This window comes from Caretta caretta, chromosome 26 (genome assembly GCF_965140235.1).
Source record: "Caretta caretta isolate rCarCar2 chromosome 26, rCarCar1.hap1, whole genome shotgun sequence".
Classification (NCBI taxonomy): Eukaryota; Metazoa; Chordata; order Testudines; family Cheloniidae; genus Caretta; species Caretta caretta.
This window is the reverse complement of record NC_134231.1, coordinates 1,222,990-1,241,915: the sequence shown is the minus strand read 5'-3', so window position 1 is coordinate 1,241,915 and position 18,926 is coordinate 1,222,990. Positions and strand designations below refer to the sequence as shown.

General features: G+C 45.3%; 1 long non-coding RNA gene across 1 annotated transcript in view; it reads right to left on the bottom strand.

The window, feature by feature from the left end:
* The window catches only part of LOC125626421 (uncharacterized), a 170,085-nt gene that overhangs the window by 74,895 nt on the left and 76,264 nt on the right, over positions 1-18,926 (bottom strand). The gene's annotated exons all lie outside the window — the stretch shown is intronic.

Here is an 18,926-nt window from a genome sequence, read left to right as displayed (position 1 = left end):
CAGTTCCCGGAGGGAGTCAAAGTCTGCTTTTCTGAAGTCCAGGGTCCGTATTCTGCTGCTCTCCTTTCTTCCCTGTGTCAGGATCCTGAACTCAACCATCTCATGGTCACTGCCTCCCAGGTCCCCATCCACTTTAGCTTCCCTTACTAATTCTTCCCGGTTTGTGAGCAGCAGGTCAAGAAGAGCTCTGCCCCTAGTTGGTTCCTCCAGCACTTGCACCAGGAAATTGTCCCCTACACTTTCCAAAAACTTCTTGGATTGTCCGTGCACCGCTGTATTGCTCTCCCAGCAGATATCAGGGTGATTGAAGTCTTCCATGAGAACCAGGGCCTTCGATCTAGTAACTTCTCTGAGTTGCCGGAAGAAAGCCTCGTCCACTTCATCCCCCTGGTCCGGTGGTCTATAGCAGATTCCCACCACGACATCACCCTTTTTGCTCACACTTCTAAACTTAATCCAGAGACACTCAGGTTTTTCTGCAGTTTCATACTTGAGCTCTGAGCAGCTTCCTTACATACAGTGCAACTCCCCCACCTTTTCTGCCCTGCCTGTCCTTCCTGAACAGTTTATATCCATCCATGACAGTACTCCAGTCATGTGAGTTATCCCACCATGTCTCTGTTATTCCAATCACATCATAATTCCTTGACTGTGCCAGGACTTCCAGTTCTCCCTGCTTGTTTCCCAGGCTTCTTGCATTTGTGTATAGGCACTTGAGATAACCCGCTGATCGTCCCTCTTTCTCAGTATGAGGCAGGAGCCCTGCCCTCTCGCGCACTCCTGCTTCCTCCCGGTATCCCACTTCCCCACTTATCTCAGGGCTTTGGTCTCCTTCCCCCGGTGAACCCATTTTATAGCCCTCCTCACTAGGTTAGCCAGCCTGCTTGTGAAGATGCTCTTCCCTCTCTTCGTTAGGTGGAGCCCATCTCTGCCTAGCACTCCTCCTTCTTGGAACACCATCCCATGGTCAAAGAATCCAAAGCCTTCTCTCCGACACCACCTGCGTAACCATTTGTTGACTTCCACGATTCGACGGTCTCTACCCAGGCCTTTTCCTTCCACTGCTGAGCTATTCAGCACCCAGCGTTCTGTGTTCATTTGCAGGGGCCATAATCATTGGCTTCCCCTCTGTTCTAGGGCATCAAGATGCCACCACCTCTTTAAAACTGGTATGGCTCCTCTGTGCAGAAGCTGATATAAATCAAAGATTACAATTTACTGGGCAAAATTACAATTTACAAAAATTCAGGCTGACCCTCTGGCCCCACAACAATGACAGGGGATCTGTAAAAAGCCTCAGCCAGATTCCTGTTCTATAGGATTTTAGGGATAGGCCAGGAATGAGGGGAGGGAGCAATGCTGGGAGGAGGGGATGAAGGAAGCAGAGTAGTGTTTGGTAGTGGAGGGCCTGCCCTTGAGCAAGACACCTTGGTGTCATTTTCAGGACTAGATTTCTCCTCCCGCACAGGAACCCTGCTGTTTCTCTACCCGTTCCAAGCCCCACAGAACTCACTACCTAAAGGGACCGAGTGCTTGGAATTGCTGCAATCTGACCCCCCTGGGGTCTATGGCCTACTCTGCTTCCAACAGAATCAGCAATGGGGTAGCGGCCTGACTGGCTTTTGTGGCATGACTATAAGCAAGAGAAGATGCTGTAGGACTGCAGTGCCCAGAGCTCTATGTGCCAGTCACCTTCGTCTGCAAGTGGGTTCAGGAGACTTTAATCATCATGGCTCACGCTCAAGGGAGGTTAACGGCGGACATCACAGAAAAGGAGAGTAAATATCATACAAAATACAAGTGCGCACTTACACTGAGGTATGTCTTCACACGACACACAGCCAACCTGTGGAACTTGTTCCCAGGGGATGTTGTGAAGGCCAAAAATATCACTGACTTCAAAAAGAATTAGATAAGTTCTTGGCAGATAGGTCCCTCATTAGCTATTAGTGCAGGTAGTCAGGGATGCAACCCCCTGCTTTGTGTGTCCCTAAACCTCTGACTGCTAGAAACTGGGACTGGATGACAGGGGATGGATCACTCCATAAATTGATCTGTTCTGATCACTCACTCTGAAGCATCTGGCACTGGCCACTGTCAGAAGATGGGATCCTGGGCTAGATGGACCTTTGATCTGACCCAGTATGGCTGTACTTACAAGCATGTGCAAGCCAGGGACAGATCAATAACCATGTATCAGCATGGGGCTGAAACATTCAATCTCCGATCAGGGATCCATAGCAGGGAAGACAGACCTATCACCCTGCCAAGGGTCATGCCTGAGGAGATAAGGACAATAGCGGGAGACAGAGGAGTTTAAAACAGTGAGGGAATCATTTCAGTAGCAAACAACATTTTCCGTGGCCTGGTCTATGCTACAAAGTGAGGCTGATGTAAGCCGCCTTGTGCCGACCTAGTTGTGCGTGTGTCTATGGTGAAATTGGTCTCTCATTGATATGTGCCCTGTTACAGCCACGTAGTAACACCACCTCTCTGAGCAGCGTTGAGCCGTGGTCAACGTACTGAGGTGGAAGCAGTGCAAGTATAGACACCTCAGTTAATTATGGGAACCCTAACAGTCCTCCAGCAGCTGTCCCACAATGCCCGACACCGACCGCTCTCGCCACACTTGTGAACTCCATGGCTCAGGGTCATGGAGACTGGAAGGTGAGCACACCTCACTGCTCTCCATTGCTGAGTGCAACTGCTCAGCTGATCAGGCCAGCGACGCGCTCCAGACGCTCTCTGGCTTGGAGCACACTGGAGAGATTAGATCTCCTGGGCCTATGGAGAGAAGAGGCTGTGCAAGAACAGCTACGGACCAGCTGTAGAAACATGGACATCTTCTAGCAGATTGCATGGGGGTGCAGGAGAAGAGGTATGACAGGGACCAGCAGCAGGAATCATGCCAGGCCTGGGAGGCCAACAGTGGATCTTGTGCCAAGCCACAGACCCGCCTCTTTTACACAAAGCTGCCTGCCATACTTGGCAGAGTCTCTACCACCACCCTGTGCACCGCTGTGGAGACCTCTGAGGACCCCGAGCCACAGGCCCCTGGTGAGAACAGTGAGGAGGGGGAGGATGGGTGACATGCGACCAGGGGTCCAGCTATGCTACGAGCCAGGACTTGTTTGAGACTTCACCGCAGTCCAGTCAGTCCCTGCAGTCAAGAACAGGCAAGCCCCATGCAGGGGAACAAACCTCAGGAAAGTGTTTAATTTTTTTTCCATTACAATGATGTACTGATAGCACCCCCAACTTGAGAGGACACCGCTATCGACTTTTCATTACTTTACTTGTTCTAGAACAGACAGCGGTACAACAAAGAGAGGTAGCACTGTTATCTGTTTTTCATTCCCCTGTGGAGTTAGGTGGGGGGCCATGCGGAGCAGTTTGTTTATGTACCCAGAGGTGTTCCTTGAATCTTCCTGAGAGATTTTGACAAAATGTTCATGGAGGTACTCTGCAATCCTCTCCTGAAGGTTTCTAGGGATGGCAGCATTACTTGTTCCTCTGCAGTAGGACACTTTCCCACACCCGTCAGCGATAACTTCTGCAGGCACCATTGCAGTGTGCAGGCTAGCAGCCCAGGAGGCTTCAGGACACCAACACCAGCTGCGCTCTCTGCCTTTGTTACCCTCAGGAGTAAGAGATCAGCTAAAATCACCACTGTCTGTGGAAAGTGGTGGCAGTATTCAGCGCCATTCCCCATTGTTTCATGCAACCAAGCAATTCCCGCCTCATTTCCCTTAGCCCTGGCAGGCCGTACTCACCATGGCTGGGGTGTGAGTGGTGCCGTGCACAAGCAGAAGTGTCGATAAGCATGTCTTGTTTAAAATTTTAGGGGAGCAAGGGAAGGGAGCTCTGAATCTTCTGTTATGACTACACGGACAATGATACCTTTGCATGTTTTATCTGCAGCTGCTGCCTCCGGGAGGGGTTCCGCCTCCTGGAGGGGTTCCCCCTCCACGCCCGCAGAACTCCTGAACCAGATAAGGAGGAAAAAGAACAGAACTCAGGATGACATGTTCAGTGAAATCCTGAAAGCCCGTGCTGCGTCAGACTGTTAGCACAGGGCCTGGAAGGAGAACACTGCAGTCTGGAGAAGGAAAGAACAGACAGGAGAAAGACCCAGGAGTCCCAGCACTAAAAGGAGAGAGCGATGCACCAGGACATAATGGGGCTTCTCTGGCAGCAAACACAGATGCTGCAGACTCTTGTGGACCTACAGGTTCAACAGTCATAGGCTTGTCTCCCTTTGCAGTCCAGGGAGAACTCTATTACAGCATCCCCCTACACCCCTCTCAACATTCCACGTGATATCAAGGGCCACATCTATACCCCTACTGCTCCATCCTGGGGGGATATAAAAGTCAACCACAGCTTCACATACACTAGCCTCTGAAAGCCATGGCTGCTGTATGTGTAGGTAAAATGGACGCGAATGTTCTTTCCCCTTGTTAAGGTCTGTCTTATTAATATATTAAGATTTAATGTATTTGCTTTTAAATTGCACAGATTTTTCTTTGCACTGGTTTTGTTACTGAAAAAAATTCTATTATCTGGAAAATAATGCATCTATCTTAGTTCATAACATATGCTACAGAGTGCCTAGCAGTTCTGAAAACACCCACTTACTTGTTGCTGTACAGTGTGACACAACACATGGGATCAGTGACAAGCACACTGTAATACTCAGAAATGCACAGCAAACACCACAAAATTAATAGGTGCATTGACAGTGTTATATTCATGGATGCACACCAAACACCATGCAATTTTTAACAGGCCCAAAACAGCCAGGGAGAGCACAGTACACCACAATGCATTACTGTGGCTCACTGTTAAAGTGCTCTTACAAAGCTTCCCTCAGCTGTATACCTCCGCCTTGAGCTCTTCTGATAGCCTTTGTGTCTGACTGCTTAAACTCAGTAGGCAGCAGCTCCACCCTGCCCTCCCTCAGCAACCATTGGCCATTATCTTTGAAAACTCATGGTGATCAGGGGAGGTCCCGGACGACTGGAAAAAGGCTAATGTAGTGCCCATCTTTAAAAAAGGGAAGAAGGAGGATCCTGAGAACTACAGGACAGTCAGCCTCACCTCAGTCCCTGGAAAAATCATGGAGCAGGTCCTCAAGGAATCAATTCTGAAGCACTTAGAGGAGAGGAAAGTGATCAGGAACAGTCAGCATGGATTCATCAAGGGCAAGTCATGCCTGACTAATCTAATTGCCTTCTATGACGAGATAACTGGCTCTGTGGATGAAGGGAAAGCAGTGGACGTGTTGTTCCTTGACTTTAGCAAAGCTTTTGACACGGTCTCCCACAGTATTCTTGCCAGCAAGTTAAAGAAGTATGCGCTGGATGAATGGACTACAAGGTGGATAGAAAGCTGGCTAGATTGTCGGGCTCAATGGGTAGTGATCAATGGCTCCATGTCTAGTTGGCAGCCGGTATCAAGCGGAGTGCCCCAAAGGTCAGTCCTGGGGCCGGTTTTGTTCAATATCTTCATAAATGATCTGGAGGATGGTGTGGATTGCACCCTCAGCAAGTTTGCAGATGACACTAAATTGGGAGGAGAGGTAGATATGCTGGAGGGTAGGGATAGGATACAGAGGGCCCTAGACAAATTGGAGGATTGGGCCAAAAGAAATCTGATGAGGTTCAACAAGGACAAGTGCAGAGTCCTGCACTTAGGACGGAAGAATCCCATGCAGCGCTGCAGACTAGGGACCGAATGGCTCGGCAGCAGTTCTGCAGCAAAGGACCTAGGGGTTATAGTGGACGAGAAGCTGGATATGAGTCAACAGTGTGCCCTTGTTGCCAAGAAGGCCAATGGCATTTTGGGTTGTATACGTAGGGGCATTGCCAGCAGATCGAGGGACGTGATCGTTCCCCTCTATTCGACACTGGTGAGGCCTCATCTGGAGTACTGTGTCCAGTTTTGGGCCCCACACTACAAGAAGGATGTGGAAAAATTGGAAAGAGTCCAGCGGAGGGCAACAAAAATGATTAGGGGACTGGAACACATAAGCTATGAGGAGAGGCTGAGGGAACTGGGGATGTTTAGTCTGCGGAAGAGAAGAATGAGGGGGGATTCGATAGCTGTTTTTAACTACCTGAAAGGTGGATCCAAAGAGGATGGATCTAGACTATTCTCAGTGATAGCAGATGACAGGACAAGGAGTAATGGTCTCAGGTTGCAGTGGGGGAGATTTAGGTTGGATATTAGGAAAAACTTTTTCACTGGGAGGGTGGTGAAACACTGGAATGCATTACCTAGGGAGGTGGTGGAATCTCCTTCCTTAGAAGTTTTTAAGGTCAGGCTTGACAAAGCCCTGGCTGGGATGATTTAATTGGGGATCGGTCCTGCTTTGAGCAGGGGGTTGGACTAGATGACCTCCTGAGGTCCCTTCCAACCCTGATATTCTATGATTCTATGAAAGGGTAGGCTGGGTCCTCCAGGATCACTATTGGCATTTCAATGTCGCCAGTGGTAATCCCCCAGTTTGGAAAGAAAGTCCCTGCTTGTAGCTTTCTGAACAGTTGTGTGTTCTTAAAGATGCAAGCATCATGCCCCTTCCCTGACCAGCCAACACCAGTGTCAGTGAAGCATCCCCGGTGGTCCACCAATGCTTGCATAACCATAAAAAAGTAGCCCTTTCTTTGATGTACTCTGTGGCAAGGTGGTCTGGTGCTAAAATTGAGATGCCTGCCATATATTGCCCCACCAAGTTTGGGAACACCATTGCTGCAAATCTGTCCACTATCTCCTGCACATTGCTGGGAGTCACAGTCCTGCATAGCAGGAGGCGATTAATGGCCCTGCACATGCTAATGTCTTACAGGATACAAGCCTGTAAGTTCCTTGCATTACTGTTGAATATTATAAAGGCAGAATATTATGAAGGCAAGCTAGTGCAATGGGCTACACACACTTGCATGACAACAGCCTCCACAGTGGATTTTCCAACTCCAAGTTGATTTCCCACTGACCGGTAGCAATCTGGCATTGCAAGTTTCCCCAGTGCAATCACCACTTGCTTCTTTGTTGTGCCTGTGAAGGACTGCTGGGGCGAACTTAGCATGCGGATCCAGGACTGTGGCCTTGCACATCTGAAAGTTCTGCAGCCACAGCTCATCATCCCAAACCTGAATGATGATGAGGTTCCACCAGTCAGTGCTTGTTTCTTGGTCCCAGAAGCAGTGCTCCACCATCATCAGCTGCTCCCTGAGCGCCACCAACAACCTTGAATTGATTCTTGCTAATCTCACAGCAGTCCGTCCCTCAAGAAATTGTCATGTTACCCACTGATTAGGTTCTTCTTACGGTTTTGCAAATACCAGAAGATGGTTCATCCTTGCAACACTTATGAATTAGTGCAGAACTGTGCAGGCTTCCTGATTCCATCAGAGATGGCGGACAGTGAAGAAGGCTGTGCAGGTTCATGAGATTTTTTTTTAAAGCTTGTAAATTATGGTATAATTTATGGTATAATTATGGTATAATGTATGGAATATAGATGACATTCGGGGATGGAGATAGTTGTTTGCTAGGAAGTTGATCCCTGGCTCCCAGGCACTCCTATGCAACTTGTTTCTGCCCCACCATGCATTGCCAAAACTTCCCAAAAGACAGTGTGCTGGATGGTGGCGTGTTACATACTGGGATACCGACCCATGGTGCAACACACTGTGCACCGACATGAGCACTCCTGGTGAGTATGTGCAGCACTGACGCAAGGAGCCAAGCGTGCGTGAGCACAAGCGAGACACTAACTCCAGCGGCTTTAAGCCAACGTCACTTGCATTGACCAAAGTTTGTAGTGTAGCCATGGCCTACAAATTCACTTTCCTCTTTGGAGGCTTGTGATGTGAACGCATCACAATGACTGCGGTGTGAGTGAGAGATACTGAATGTTGCAGGGGGCAGAGAGGTCTATGGGCTGCAAACAGAGTCCCTAGGAATGAGGAACATGTGGGATTTGTGGTGGAAGGAGGGAAATCGCTCTCACTCTGTAGGTGTTTTGTTGTTATAGGGATGAAATACAAGGTTGCTAACACTGTTCTTTCACATAATCTCCCACATGAATTAGGTATCAGTTGATTCTGTGAGCAATCCCCATGTGGCACAATTGGGTGTTTTCCTGAGCTCTGATTAGATTTCTTTACTCAGATACATACTTTCCAATCTGTGTGCTTACTGCTACTGTATACATACACTCAGCTTTTCTGCAATCACAAATGCATCACGAATACCAAAAAAAAAAAAAAAAAAAAAAAAATCTCTCTCGAGTGTCTAGTGATTAGAACAGGAAACTGAGAATTAAAACTCCAAGGTTCTATACTAGTCTCTGCCACTGGTTTTCTGCGGGCAAGCCATTTAATCTTTCTATAACTCAGGTTCCAATCTGTAAAGAGAGGTGGAATTCTACTTATCTACCTCACAAGGGAAATTGGAGCAATCCAAGCAGAAGGCACTTAATTGTGTACAATTTTTTTTTTTTACATCTTGGGTGGAGAAAGTGGGGAGCGGATTATGTATCCTAGCAATACCCCATTCATGGAAATCACAGTACTGTTACAGTTAAGGAGGGATGCTTATCAAATGACAAATGAGAGTCAGCCACTCTTCCCTGTGCCAGGCTCTGAACCCTGAGAAACAGTGCCATATAATGCAACACCGAAATCAGTAAAATGAGCAAGGTGAGTGAAGAGCACAAGGAAAAAATGCTCCCACACTCAGCAAACAGCCAGAGACTCCAGTGTGAATGTAATGAGATGAAAACGTTGTGGTTTCCACTGGCTGTATTTTGATTACTTTATGATAATAAAAAAGAGGCAGCCCTGGTGCAGATTTCTGCTCGTTCGTTCCACTGATAGAATTGCTCAGACATTTATATACGTCAAGCATGAAAGCAGGATGTTACTGAAAATTATATTGAGGGCTAAACAAACTGGAAGGTTTTTTGAAGCTTTCATATTATGGTGATGCTAAAAAGCTCCAGTCATAAGCAGGGTCTCATAGTGCTAGGCATTGTACAAACATAGAATGAGAGACACTCCCTGTCCTTATGAGCTTGCAATACAACTAGGTCAGAGACAATGGGTGGGAGGAGAAACAGACTCAGAGAAAGAAAGGGACTTGCCCAAGTCACTGCTAGGAATAGAACCCAGCTCTCCTGATTCCTAGCCCAGTGCTCCATCCACTGGACCAGGCTGCCTCTCAAATGCATTCATCGTTCACCCTCAGTGTCTTGTTTACTCACCAGTGCTGGGTTCTTCTGCTTGGTTTCTCATAAGGAGATTTGATTTGATTTGTCCATAGTAAAGTACCTCCTTGTAGCAGGAATCCTAGAGTCTCCCACACAAGAGTTGCATTTACATCTGCAATCCAGGGCACTGAGGCAGACAATCTACAGACAATGTCTAACATGTACATTTGGAAGTTTTTATTGACTGAGCAAACTCTGGTGGCCAAAACTTGGATCACTCAATACCGGATAATATTGGATACTCAATAATGAAAGTCCCTAATTAATCTCTTAATAGAAGGATTGTCTTCCGGCCAGCTTCTTTGGATGTGGAATTATGGAGACTAGCTCCCTTCCCACTGATGATCACATAGCATCCCTGGGGCAGTTACAGGAACTGCCTAGGTAGAAGAGTGATTGTAGGAAAGTGTTTAGTGAATTTTTAAGCTGTCTCTAACATGGGGTAACAGCTGGAAACAAGTAGCAGAGCCAGCTCTCTATTAGCAGCCAGCTCTCTGCAGGTCACCAGCAGATTATCTAGGGAACATGGTCTTGGAACTGGTGTTTTCAATACGTTCATAGCAGTGGAAGCAGACTATCTGCATTGCTAACATACCCCGCATTTAGTTTTCCTAGGCATAAGGGAAAACGAGCATGGGAGAGGAAGGCGGAGAAGACGTTACATGAGGGAACAGCTTTCGCTAGATAGGGAACAATGGGGAGCATTGGGGCTTGGAAGCTGCTAGAAGTTAGCTGGCCCCCTGCATGGAGAGCGGTCAGGGGGTGCGCCATAGAGAGAAATACAGTACTGGGCTGTCATAGAAAAAAATCTGCTGTTAAACTTGAACTCACACATTGATGCTGAACAATATTTTCTAACTGGAGACCTAGGTCATGTGATTAATGAGTGTGTTGGAAAATAAGAGCGCAACGGACTCTATCTAATTGAAGTGTAGGCCTGTCACATGGCAGCTTTCTTTCCTGTGCTCTATTTCTCTTGTAAAAGGTTGCTGCTTAGGGAGGGAGTAGGTATAAGGAATAAGGAAGTGTTATTTACTCCTTCTCATAACACAAGAACCATAGGTCACCAAATGAAATTAATAGGCAGCAGGTTTAAAACAACAAAAGGAAGTATTTTTTCACACAATGCCCAGTCAACCTGTGGAACTCCTTGCCAGGGGATGTTGTGAAGGCCAAGACTATAACAGGTTCAAAAAATAACTAGATAAGTTCATGGAGGATTGGTCCATCAATGGCTATTAGCCAGGATGGGCAGGGATGGTGTCCCTAGCCTCTGTTTGCCAGAAGCTGGGAATGGGTGATGGGGTGGATCACGTGATGATTACCTGTTCTGTTCATTCCCTCTGGGGCACTTGGCATTGGCCACTGTTGGAAGACAGGCTACTGGGCTAGACCCAGTCTGGCCGCTTTTATGTTCTCGTGTATAGGCTGTTCTGGGAAACCCAGATGAGCCTGACAGAACTGCTTGCTTTCTTCAGGGGTTCAACAGAATTACAGCTATTTGCTAAATATGGTCTATGGTAAGTTCTCCTTGGCTGTCAGCACAATGAAGGCTCATCAGAACTCTCTGTATTAAGGCCTAGGTTATAGCATTTTTGGCTTCCAGAGGAAGATTAAAGAAAAAGGGCTGCCTTGCTCTTAATGGCCAAATGGACATAAATTGCACAGTCTGTGCACTCCTAGGGTGGGCTGGTGATATAGGGAAGGAAGCCGTTTCGCAGCGATGTGACCTGACTTATGGGGACACTTGAGACCTGGTCTCTGTCTCTGGTGCAGTTGCACGTGGGCTGTGCTTCAAGAATGCAATAGCTACCCGCTCTATAGCAATGTCCAAAGCAGAAAAAAGGATTTCCTGTGCGTCTGTCTCCCCTACACCAGACAATGGGCAGTCTGACAACTGGAGACATTTCTGCCTTTCCCTTTTTGCAGGGAAGAATACACAGAAACCGCCAGGAAGGTCATAGAGGAAATTCAACATGAAAGATAGGAAAAAGTGTGTGTTCACTTCTAACGTTACGTCGCATTCGCCATGCCCAGCCTTCGCTGACCTGAAAAGCTCATGTCAATGAAAGCTCATGGTTTAACATAAGCTTTAACATAACATTTAACATAAGCTTTTCCTGGTGCTTATGGAAATAGCATTACACTGCTGAAGGGGCAGGCAAAGATTGTCTGCCGTGTCTATTTTGGGGGGGGAGTTTCAAAAAGCACCTTAGGGAGTTAATGGGGCTTCCCCTGGGAGGGGGATGCCTAATGCCCTTAGGCATTCTGAAAATCGCTCCCTTAGTCTGTGAACTATGTGTTTATACAACTGTTACAATGGTGAAGGCCTAGGATTGGTTGGGGCCCCTGAATACGACTGTAATGCAAATAGTAATATGGAGATGGGGGCTGAACACAACCCTAATACAGTTAGGGCCTGAAGGGGAAAACACAGAGTATCAGCTAGAGGAGGGTCTGCTGCACAGATGGGACTGAGACGTGAGGTTCTTTATTTCAGGACCAGAGGATGCTCCGTCTAGAGAATGGTCAACAACTCTCTCTTTCCTTCTAGAAGGTGCACCTGCATGAAGTTATTGTAAGGAATATTCTTCGGGACACTTGTTCTTAACATTCAGACCTGGGATGAGTTCCTTGCTAGAAACGTTTGCAACAGAGCAGAATGCTACAAACATTTCAGGGGTTGTTATGGTCACTCATGTACAAGTTGCTTGAGAGACCCTCTTTCCCCCTGTGTCCCACATGGCACTTGAGACTGACTGGACAGCCTTGCTCTTCAGCCTCAGCTTCCATCTAGAATGGGGTAGAACTGAACTTTTCCAATTCAGTTCCAATTCCCATCTGCAGCTTGCCCTCCTGCAAGATCTTCATCATCGTCTTGCTCCATGCAAAGCTCACTTTAAAGCCTTCCTCTTCAGGTTAGTCCATCTTCAACCATCTTATAACCTCCCAAGGAAAGTCCCTGAAAAGGGGAGGCCTTCTCTTTTATTTCATTATTTTTGTTGAAGGTAAGAAAGGTTGGTTTCTCTGGACTGTTGGAGCATCTCAGCAGTTCTTAGGATGGACACTTCATTCAATTCTAAAATAGTCTCTCTCTCTCTCAATTGCTCTCTGTGTAGGTGTGCATATATGATATTATATAGCACTGTATGTTCTGCCATTGCACATTCAGCAGTGTTAAAACCCAGGAAAGTTGTGAAAGAAAACACCGTGAGAACAGCTCCTCTTCCATACTCAGCATACTCTCCAATGTAGGCTTCTCTCTCTTTTCCTGAGTTTGAGTCTATGCTCTGCCTCTGTCTCTTGCAAATCATAAACACAACATTTTTTCCAAGAAGAGAAGAATCTAATGCAACACAAACATGCAATGGAGATACCTCCAGGCTGGATATAGCTTTGCATTTTATTTTTTATCCCACAGTGCATTCCCTGTGTGGTCAGAGCCAGACCCATTGCCCTGGACTGATATTGTTTTACCTGATACTTATTCCAAGTGGATATTATTTACTCAAGTGTGCAGAATGACAAAGCAAGTTTTCTTTGGTATTTTGAAGGACATGAAGCTTCAGAGGACAGAAAGCAAATGGAGAATCTATCTATACAGATATTTATACAGCCCCCATCACCAGAGCGTCTATGAAAATGAGCACTCTGTTCTGAAGGCAGATTCGAGACTGCTGTTTTCTTCAGACTTTAATTAGATCTGTTGCATGCAGGGCTGATGTGTGTGAGCGAGTGTGTTAACATTCTTAAAATATCATAAGTTTCTGTTCAGTTTCTCAACCTGGAAACTGAGCATAATTTACTTACAGTAACTGGCCATTCATCATGTCATGTACTGCATTATTAACTCACAATGACAGGACAGTTAACAGAGAATATATGGGAACTGAAGAACTATTAATTCTCAGTGAGACCCCAAATGTCCCTCTGATATGCTCTGCTTTTCTCATTGCTTTATTACATGATTAACTCCTGTGGTTAAACAAAAGCCTTAAGAAAGAAAACAAACTAAATTTCATGGTTTATTCTGATTACTCAAGGAGGAAGGTATACTGCAAAGCTTCCATCTCCTCTTCATCCATGCAAATAGGCCTCTCATTAAAGGACGTATGTCTTATATGCACCCCTGTAATATCACACACCAGCTCCTGACTTGCATGCAAAGCCACTGGAAGCCAAAATCCAGAATCACTGCAGGGCTTGACAGCAAGGGCAGCATCTCACATTAGAATTCTGGCATCTACAATCATAGAGCCTGGGCACTTCTATAGGCTTCCTATCCATCCTTTGGTTTGTTTATTTCATTATTCTCTGTAATCAGGATGCAAAGTGCAGCATGCATATAACATGCCTAGGGCCACAAGGTTCTTCTGCAAGTTGCTAGGATGTCAGACTCTGGGTACATCTTAAAAGTCTCCTCCTTTAGAAAGCTTAATTTCCTGCCTTACATGGGAGACACAATCATTCACTGTCCATGAGCTGTCCAAGGGCCCGATCCTACAAACACCACATGAGTAAATCTAGTTCCGCTGATTTAAGAAGCATTGATCTCAATGGGACTAATCGTGCAGGTAAAAGGACATGGCCCCGAACCTCAAATCTACTCATGGCCAAGATCCTCAAAGGTAAAGCCGTTAAGTAGAAGCTGAACTGCGTAGAGGCATCTATACCTTCGCTGTGCTACTGGCACAAAAACACCTTTAATTCATGTTGCTTTTCTTTTGCCTTCCTTTTTTGCTGTGACTGCTTTTTAGAGAAAATGAGAATCCAGCTTTTGAGTCACTCAAAGAGGCTGTTGCTGAATTAGAATTTGCGTAATATTTGGAGGGGCTGTGATTAAAGGCTCTAAGTGCCAACCGCTCCACGGACAATGTTAAGTGGAGAAAATGAGGCTCAGGTCAGACACTGACTGAGTCAATGGCAGCACTAGCAAAGGCATCCCCTGCTCAAGCCACTGAACTACATCGTGACTAAGTTAACAAATCACTCTTTTCTTTTTAATTGTGAGATGACATCACAGAGCAAAATTAATAGGGCAGAATATAATTGTTATAACAATAGCTGTCTTAGCAGCTAGTCTCTATTTAATTTATGTTTTCATAGGTGTTAGAAAGGACAAAAAGTTCTGAACGGGGACTCATGGTAGCAGTTTTTTTTTCTATTAAGCTATTTTTTGAAATTGAAGTTGTCAAGGTTCCTTCCCCACTCTGAACTCTAGGGTACAGACATGGGGACCTGCATGAAAGACCCCCTAAGCTTATTCTTACCATCTTAGGTTAAAAACTTCCTCAAGGTATAAACTTTGCCTTGTCCTTGAACCCTATGCTGCCACCACCAAGCGTGTTAAACAAAGAACAGGGAAAGAGCCCACTTGGAGACATCTTCTCCCAAAATATCCCCCCAAGCCCTACACCCCTTTTCCAGGGGAAGGCTTGATAAAAATCCTCACCAATTTGCATGGGTGAACACAGACCCAAACCCTTGGATCTTAAGAACAATGAAAAAGCAATCAGGATCTTAAAAGAAGAATTTTAATTGAAGAAAAAGTAAAAGAATCACCTCTGTAAAATCAGGATGGTAAATACCTTACAGGGTAATCAGATTCAAAACAGAGAGAATCCCTCTAGGCAAAACCTTAAGTTACAAAAAGACACAAATACAGGAATATCCATTCCATTCAGCACAGCTATTTTACCAGCCATTAAAAAAAAGAAAATCTAACGCATTTCTAGCTACATTGCTTACTAACTTTTTACAGGAGTTCTGAAGAGCATTCCTGACCTGGTCCCAGCAAAAGCATCACACAGACAGACAGACCCTTTGTTTCCCCCCACTCCAGCTTTGAAAGTAACTTGTCTCCTCATTGGTCATTTTGGTCAGGTGCCAGCGAGGTTATCCTAGCTTCTTAATCCTTTACAGGTGAAAGGATTTTGCCTCTGGCCAGGAGGGATTTTATAGTTCTGTATACAGAAAGGTGGTTCCCCTTCCCTTTATATTTATGACAGAAGGGTTGAAATTTAATCATATCTTCCCATGACTGAACGTACTAGTTTTTCATTCTGGCTCTCATTTCAAATCAGTTGTGTGAACGGTACCGTCTGTGGAACTGAGCTGATAAATCATTCATTTTCTAGAAATTGGGCTAGTGCAAAACTACAATTAAGATAAGCCACCTTATTGCTGTGCATCTAAACTAGAACCTCTTCAGAAGCTTAGTCAACTGGGGTCAGGAGCCAGCTCAGCCCACCCGGAGTTAGCCTGGCAAAACAAGTCACTGAAAAGATATATAACTCTTTGCACTTTGGTACTTTGCCTCTTTCACCAAGGTTCCTTCCACCTGCCGGAGAGTCTCAGACAGCAGAATGCTTCGCCCAAAGTCAAACTCTCTCACTTCTGTTTTTGGATGAATGTTTTGCTCCTGAAAGGCGCTGACTTGACAGCCCTAGAGACTCAAATCCTCACTTTACTCCTCCTGGTGAATAAACCATAGACACTTACAATGCTCAAAGGAGCCCCATCTCCCTGGGATGGAGACCAGGGGGCATGCAAGGAAGGATTATTCATGTTGGTATCCCTGCTGGGTTCAGTCTGAGACTGTGGCTACACTACGGAATTTACAGCATCTCCACTGCACTAGTGCAAACACGCTAAGCTGACGGGAAAGAGCTCTCCCATCAACTTAATCACTCAGGCCCCTGCGAGTGGCAGTAGCCATGTCCTTGGGAGCAGCTCTCCTGCTGACATAGTGCTGTCCAACCCCGGGGCTTAGGTCAGTGTAATTTACGTCACTCAATGGCGTGGTTTATTCACACCTCTGAGCTACATAACTTACACTGAAGTCAGTTGTCATGTGTAGCCTGAGTGCTAGTATATTATGGCATGCGCTGCTAATAATATATGCCACGTGGTTGGGAAATCTGCACAATCACAATAGGGAACTCTCTGGATAACTGGTCGTGCACCCCAGATATCACCAACCCCTTTGTGTTTCTTAGTAATCTTACCTCTCATTCTAAGAGTCCCCCTGATGGAGGTGACTGACTGCATGCCAGACCCTAGTCTAGTCAGACACTATACTCAGCTGCTGGAAATATTCTGGTGTCTTGTTGCTTCTCCCTTATTTCTCTGGCTCACCAACTTTTTTTAGGCAAAAAGCAGGAAACACACCTTCTGAGGCTGCAGACATGACCTCTCAGAGGGTCTATTACAAATCAGATAAGGCCTGTACTGTAAAAGGTGAGGTCATTTAGCAAACATTGCACTAGCCTTGTGCCAGAGGTCAGAAGTACTAGGTGGAAGGTGAAAAGTCAGGTCAGGTACAGCTATTCACATGACTTAGACATTTCACTAATTCTCAGGGATTAAGATTCTGAGAGGAACATTATGAGCTGGCTCCTCTTTAACCGTACTGTAATCTCACAGCTGTTTCTGTGCTGGAGAGAATCACCTTTTTAATTCACTCCCCAGACTGAGAGCAAACAAGCATATTGAGAGCTGTATTCATTGTACCCTAACCAGTGCAAGGATCCTCCAGCCCACAGGAGAGGAGGAAGCTGAAGAAAAAAATCTGTAAGTGACTCTGAGGTTAAACAAATATCAAGGTGCACATAAGCTTGCAATGGGAAAAAGCAAGAAATGGCTCAAATGGCTAAAGCACCAGCAATTTTGCAAATATTCGTAATGCTTTCTATTAATAAAAGTTACTGAATGAAGATCCTTTGTGTGTTTTCCATGAGAAACTGAACATAGTTAAAATGTACTTTTAAAACTGCATCGACTATTCTTCGTTTTGCAGCATGAAAAATACATAAACCGAACAGCTGCTTTGGGCAAGTGGAGGCCAGGAAGACTCAGGGGAGTGGCAATGGGACATGGAACCTTTCATTGCCAGAGCACTGCTTTACAGCTGACCTAGGTCCATAGAGACCAAAATAATTAGCCATCTGACATCCATTTGATGATCCCTGGGAAATGTGGGAGTCTCAGTTCTTAAAACAACCAAAAGCGCAATCACAGTGAATCTTAATTGGTACCCTTGTTGGCAGTCCATGCACAGAGGCGTAGGCTCTGATTCAACAAGGTATGGGAGCACTTTTGAGTATGTGGTTAAGTTTGACCCCTCTTCAGAAAGCACTTCTGCACATGCTTACGTATTTTGCTGAACTAGAGCCTAGGCCAGAAGAATGCGGCTTGCCGCACCTGTTCTGAGGATAAATAAGGAAGTTCATTCTCTACAAGCTGTAGCTCCAGTACCTTTCATTACATTATAATTCACTGCCAGACATCTATGCACATACACATATCGTCAAGGTTCTCTTCCATGCACATGCTTCAAACACATAATAGCTTCAGAAGGTCCTTGGGTACCCATTTCTCACGACAGAGAAACTTTTAATTATTCTCCGGTATATCTCAGGAGATGAAGAGAGGGGAATCCTTCTGGCTAAATCACAATAATTTATGAGAAAATAAAAAATATCAGCCATTGTATGGTAAATATGTATAAATTCCTCGTCTTCATTTCCTGGTCATAAACACGTTTGTTTTATGATCACGGTTGTTTTCTTTTTTTAAAGAAACTCTAAATGCCCAAGGCTCAGTTTCCGAATGTTTAAGATATGACTCACCAATTAAAAATTAAAAAGAGAACAGTTTATCTTTGGTTCTTTTTTGGGTAATATTTTAAAGACAGAGGGTTTGTTAAACAAAGGCAGCTGGTGTCGAGTGTTAAAACTTCATTTTCAAAGAAGCTCTTTTTGAAAAATTGACCATAGCAGGATATTTCTGTGGGAGAAGAAACGGATAAAAATTTAATGTGTATTTTTAAGAAATCTGTGATTACAATTCACGCTGGGAGCTCTGAAGCATGGAAAGTGTCCTGATTTGGTTTCTCATTTTGCATTTTTATTGGCTAGGAATTAATAGGAATATTCATATTCCTACTGCCAAAAGACAGCCCAGCATTGCCACCACTCCTGATGTTATCATGAGCCTCGCAATGTGTGCTGTTTTACTGAAAGCTCCAGCTCCTGGGGATAAGTGAGATTTTGTGACAATCTTGGCTTTCATTAACACAAAAAAAAAAGGGCGGGGGAGGGTTCCTAGCCCCCATGGTGGCTTCAGAATTTCACCAAGCATCCTAAAGGCTCAGAAACAAGATTAAAAAGAACCTAAAATTATTATTTGTAAATCTCTTGATTTCTGGAGGCCTGACTTATGATTTTTCAGCTTTTGGGGTTGGCAGTACAGACAGCAGTGCCAAGGTTCTCTAATAGGGCTGCAATATCTTACAGTAATAACCACAGAATCATAGACATGTAGGCTTGGAAGGGACCTTGAGAAGCCATCAAGTCCATCCCTCTGCACAGTTGTAGGACCAAGTAAACCTAGCCCATCTCTGACAGGTGTTTGTCCAACCTGTTGTCAAAATCCTCCAAGGATGTGGATTCCACAACCTCCCTTGGAGGCCTGTTCCAGAGCGTAACTACCCTTATAGGTAGAAAGTTTTTCCTAATATCTAACCTCAGTCTCCCTTGCTGCAGATTAAGGCCATTACTTCTTGTCCTACCTTCAGGGGACATGGAGAACAACTGATCCCCATCCTCTTTATAACAGCCCTTAACATATTTGAAGACTTTGTTAACCTTTT